The 6,000-nt window shown below is 42.0% G+C and overlaps 1 protein-coding gene across 1 annotated transcript in view; it reads left to right on the plus strand.

Annotated features, from left to right (window-relative positions):
• The window catches only part of APOM (apolipoprotein M), a 114,685-nt gene that overhangs the window by 67,718 nt on the left and 40,967 nt on the right, over positions 1 to 6,000 (plus strand). The window lies entirely within an intron of this gene.

Genomic DNA, 6,000 nt, shown 5'->3' on the forward strand with positions numbered 1-6,000 from the left:
CATTCTCAATGACTTTTTTCAGGTTATGCAGAAATAAATTTATTGTTTAACTTTGTACCTTTTCAAAGGTAGTCACCACTAGGAAATAAAATTATATCCTTGATAGTTACTTGTTGAATTTTCTTGTCAACATCATAAACTTTATGTACTGTTATGCCCACGTGAGCTATAGCTTAGAAAATGCACAATACTGCAATGAAATATTGTCTTTGTTTAGTTTAGCACACAAGAAAAGCTTTTAAACACATTTAAATTCTGTGATGTCCTACCTGAGTTAAGAAAGAAAACAAATCTTTGTATTCTGTTCTGTGAGGAAATTACTGTTGTTAAAGAAAGCGAGACATACCAGATAACAAACAGTGGTACTTTAAACTGCTGCAGTGATGAGTAAGCTAGCTAGCTGCCTCCTCTGAGGAAAGAATGTGGCAATTTGTTTCCATTCTAGTGTCCTCCTAAAGGAGCATGGGAATATTGCAATTCAAGCAACAAACTCTAAAATAGGTGTTTTTTTCTATTGTGTATAGTATGTATACAAACATGATACCTACTTGAAAAATTTAAGGTTTTGTGAAGCTGGTCTTGGGAAGATAAAGAGAAACGGCAACACAAATCATGTTACCCTCAGTAAGATGGGATTGGGTCCAAGTTACCAAGACATAGGAATCACCATCATCCTCATTATCTTTTAAATCCACTTGTCCTGTTGAGGGTCATTGTGGTAGCAAGATGGGCAGGGAAGATCAGACTTCACTTTACCCAGCAATAGTCTTCAGCTCACAATGAGCTCCTCAGACATTTCCCAGCATCCTAAGAGATATAATCCTTCCACCATACCCTGGGTCTACCCAGGGTCCTTGACTCAGTTGCCTATGTTTGGTATACCTCCAGTTTGAGGTATCTAGGGAGCATCCTCACAGGGCACCCAAACCACTTCAACTGACCCCTCTCAGCATGGAAGACAAGTGGTTGTACTTCAAGGTGTTCTTAGACTGCTGAGCTTCTCACGTAATCAAGGAGAGTGAGCACAGTTACCCTGTAAAGGAATCTCATTTCATCAGAATATATATATAACCTTATACTTTTGTCACTACCCATATCTCATGACCATAGATAAAGATGAAGTCACACACTGACTTGGAAATTCTGAGCTTTGTCCTATGAGTCAGCCTTTGCTTCTAAATCACAATTCAGCAAAACCTTTTTCAGCACTGCCACTGCTGTAGCAATTTGCTGGCTGTCTTCTGATTCACATTACCCTCACGTGTGAGCATGACCTTAAGATACTTAACTTCCTCCACCTGAAATAGCTGCTACCCGACCCCCCACCCCCCAAGAATGCATTCTGCTCTATTTTAGGAAAGAACCATGAGATCTGATTTAGAGCTGCTGATTTTCACCCCATCCCAACCACTTCTCACTGAGTAGCAAATCACTGTATTCCAAGCTGGAGGTTCCAGTCAATTGGCAGTAAGAGGACAACACCATTTGCAGATAAGAAAAAAATGTAACTGTCACCCCCAAAACTGTATTCTCTCCAGACCTCACCTGTACCTTGGATCTTGAGCTTTATTTATGACTGTGGTTCACAGCTGTGCAGCATGCTCTGCTCTCTTTGGTGGAGCTGCACTGGTTGGCTATGATGTGATTCATTGACATGCATAATTGTCATGCGGCTGAATTAAAGTCCTACTGCAAACCTCACTGTATTGCCTACCATGCATTTTGAGTAACTGCAGGTTGATGTTTCACTGAGTAAACTGTAACTGCATAGTACTAATATGCACAGCTACAGTCTGATCAGTTACAGAAGTTGATTTCCTTTTTGAAATGAATGTGCATGACACAGTTTGTGGAATTTATATAGCATGAGTGTCTCTGAATTGCTGTACTAAGTAACTTCCCTGTTGTGAGGACATTGGTTACGTGCAGAGGCTTAATTTGCATAGGTCACACCTACAAATTTGCTGCTCTTTTGTTCATTGCTGCACAGCTGAGCAGGGATTTATATGCTCCTCAGACACACATGGAAGGCTTTAAAGTGCAACAATGGGATTCTATTATTAAATGCTCACCTTCTCTGTCCTTTTTCTCCCTATTTACAGTCCCTGCTATGAATAAACAACAATACAGCATTTAAAATATTTTAAATCGACTGTTTGCTAGAACAGTACCTTACTGTACTGTGGTGGTTTCACTTTCAAAAAACTTTTATCCCGCCCTGGAAAAGCTTGCTGCAGTCTCCAATTCACTGATGTCATCAAGGCCACTGAATACAGGTAGTTTTCTGGCCAATTCCCTCCTTAATTGACATCACCACAACTGCCCTAAAAGCCCACCCATGCTGTGAAGTCACAGCTCATAGGTTCATAGGTGTGTACTAGGCTAACTGCCCTAGAGCCTATATAATCCTAGCCAAAGAAGATTCCCTGGCATCATGCCACCCAAAGTTAGTCCCCAGTGCCCCTGTCAAGCAAGGTCACTGAAGTGATCCCCAGGGTGAACTTCCTATTGCCCATCCACTCGTCAAGAGTTCTCTTAAAGAAGGCCAGTGAAGTGATCTGCTTGATGTGAATGGGAAGTTTGTTCCAGGGTATGGGAAGTCTCTGGGTTAGGAACCTGTCCCTCTAGCATATTTTGTTTATTGTGGTAATGAGGTTTAGGTCCCTGGAGCATGTGGCATGGAGGGGTTGGGATTTCTTTAAGTGTAGCATATCTAGCAGCTCTGGGTCAGACATGGCTTTGTAGGTCAACCAGAGATCACCTCTAAGTAGGTGATAAGAGACAGAGTACAGCTGGAGTTTTTTGAGTCTGTCCATATAGGGCATGTGTCTAAGACCTAAGATCCTCTTAGTGAGGTATTTTTGTGGCCTTTCCAGTTGTAGGTGTCTAGTGCGGTACATACCAAATGGGACATTGTATTCTATAATAGGTCTAATGAGAGATGAGTAGAGAGGGATTATGACCTCTTTCTTCCTGGATGAGAAACCTTTTGTAATGAGATGTGTCACATAGGAGGACTTTCTGACTACAGTGGCAATGTGGTTATCAAAGGAGAGGTTGCTGTCAACCTGTGTCCCCAGGTCGCTTATCACACCTTTGGTGTTTAGTGGACTACCACCTATGTGGTAGTTCATGGGCACCAAATTTTTCCCAAAGGGAATGACAATGCACTTTTTGGCATTGAGCTTAAGGCCATGGTTCTGGCACCAGTCACTGGTGTCAGTGAGGCCTTTTTGTAGAATGCCTACATCAGTTGGAGAATCAGTAATGGCTCCCAGTTTGCAATCATCTGCGAACTTGGTCAGCCAGAGTCCCTTTGTGTTGGCTTGAACATCAGAGAAGTAGATGCCAAACAGGAGAGGTCCTAGGACCAATCCCTGTGGGACACTACTTGTAACTGGTTGGCAGTCAGATCTGGAGTCTGCTACTTTCACAGTGTGGGTTCTATCAGTGAGCCAGTTGGCATCCCAGCTTATGACATAGGGGTTTATGCCTAGTTTAGTGAGTCTATCTATGATTCCTGAGTGAGGAATAGTGTTGAAGGCCTTGGCAAGATCTAAGTAGGCTGTGTGAACTACCTTTCCCTCATTCACAACTTTGGTGACAGACTTGAAGAAGTCTATCAGGTTGAGCAGGCATGAGCTACCTTTCACAAACCCAAACTGTGTGGGGTCCAGAGTTTGGAGATTCCCTATGTCCTTATTTATAAGGTCCATGATGATGCGCTCCATAGCTTTACATATCAGACTCATCAGACTAATAGGGCGGGAGTTCCCAGGGTCTGTAGTCACTCCCTCTTTGTGGAGTGGGATGACCGTAGCAATGCACCATTCGGTAGGAACAAAGGCTGAAATTAGGCTGTGATTGAACAGGGTACTCAGGTGTGGTGCAATTTCACTTTGTAATTCAAGTAGAACACAGCCAGGGATATTATCAGGTCCCATGTGTAGCTGTGATAGTTGGGACTTGGCTTTCCTCAGGTATTGTGATAGGCCCTTTAGGGGGTGAAAGGGGGGTAAAGTTCATACTGAACTTGTCAGCCCATATGCTGACAATATCAGTTGGGTATGTATATATATATATATATATATATATATATATATATATATATATATATATATATATTGCCATTGTGCTGTAACTCAGAGCAGATCTGAGTATTGCCATGTAGATTCTTCACATAACTATAGAATGCCTTGTGGTTGTCTTTAGAATCTGCAGCAATTTTGTTTTTGTAGCTAGCTTCAGAGGATTTGATGATGGAGCTCAGTTTTTTGCTGAGGCTAACAAGGGAGTTTTTCCAGTCTTGAGAATTCATCTTTTTCTGCAACAGTTTTTTCCTTCTGTTGTATAGTTTGTTTATGGTGGGGGACCACCAGATTGGCTTCCTTTTTTTTGGAGGAGAGCATCTTGGTTCTTTTTAGTATGGCCCATTCCATGCACTTGTGTATGTGCTCATACAGTGCATTGGTGTATGATTCACCTATTTTCCATTTGCATGAGTGTCGTGAAGTTAGCCACCTCTGTTTTTAGAAGCCCAAAATTGGCTATGGAGAAGTTTTTTTATGGTGGTTTCTTTTTGGGGGGGGGGGTGAGAGTGGGATGTGGATATCTGTGGTGATTAACTTGTGGTCAGATCTGACCAGGGAGGAGTTGATTACTGGTGTAGAGCAACAGTTGCCCATGTTAGTAATGACCAGGTCAATGAGTCAGTCCAGGGCATTGTAATTAATGAATTCCAGAAAATGTTGAGCAAGTGTGTTGATACATGAATAATTTTCCCAGTTATTGGACGGGTAGTTAAAGTCTCCCAGTATAAGGGTATTGGGTTGTACCTAATATTTTCTAGTGTGTTTAGGAATGTGGAGTGAGAGTATTGGGACATGGTGGGGGATCTATAGCAGGCTACAACCTGGATTGCAGTTTTACCCAATGTTAGTTGTACCTGAAGTATCTCTGATGCGGTATGTTGGGCTACTAGTCTGGAGGTGTGCATATCTTTTATAAATATGGAGACACCACCACCTTTAGTGCTTTTGTCCAGGTTTAGGAGCCGAAAGGTGTGGTATGAATTATAGCCTAGTAGTGCTGGGGTGCTCTCCAGAGCCTTGAACCAGGTCTCGGTCACTGGACAGATGTCGATGTTCTCCATTTTAAGGAGTGCTTCGATTGAGTACATTTTGAAATTTGGACTTCCAGCATTGAGTAGCATAACCCTCAGATTTCATTTGCTTTTAGCTGTTATGGTGGTAATTCTGTCTTTAGGACATTGCCTAAAAAAAGGCACTATAGGGGTGGCAAGAGTCTTGGCCAGTATCCAGAATCCCTGGGGTGACAGGTGCAGTCCATCTCTGGTGAAGCATTGAGGTCTGTCAATCATGTCATCCTAGGTAGACAGATACTGGATCCCCTTAGAATGGCACCAGAAACTTAGCCAATTGTTAAAGTTGATAATTTTCTGCTTGTACTGTGGTATCATTCAGGGTGACAGGAACTCCCTGGTCCTTCCCTTCCCCATACAGAAAGTAAAGGCTAGAACAAGGAAACAGTACAAGTCAAGTCTCCTGCTGTGAGCTTCAGGCTTCACAAAAGACTGCAGTTTAGCTATTCTAAAAAGAAGCAGTAGCAAAAAAGCAGTTTGAAAGTCTGTTCTGTGGCATTTGCACTGTTTGTGTTTTAAGTAGTCACTGAACGGCATGAAATGCTACTTAAAATTAACTGACTGAAAGACAGCAGTGTATGCATGTAAAATCAATGCAGTGACAGGAGCTTTAGGAAGAAAGAGGTCTATGTGATGTAATTTTTTTTACAGACAAGCACTGCATTGTAAGATACGTAGCGGCAGACTAAACAATCAGAATTACTTCAAGATGACTGACCTCATGTCGTCTGACTCAGAAAATTACAGATAAAAGTATTTAAAAACCTGTAAATAGTCCCAGAGTGGTGTCAACATGTAGGAAACACCACACCATGATGAAATAAACATGTTTTTTGAGT

Source organism: Protopterus annectens, chromosome 9.part0 (genome assembly GCF_019279795.1).
Source record: "Protopterus annectens isolate FY-2018-M chromosome 9.part0, PAN1.0, whole genome shotgun sequence".
NCBI lineage: Eukaryota > Metazoa > Chordata > Ceratodontiformes > Protopteridae > Protopterus > Protopterus annectens.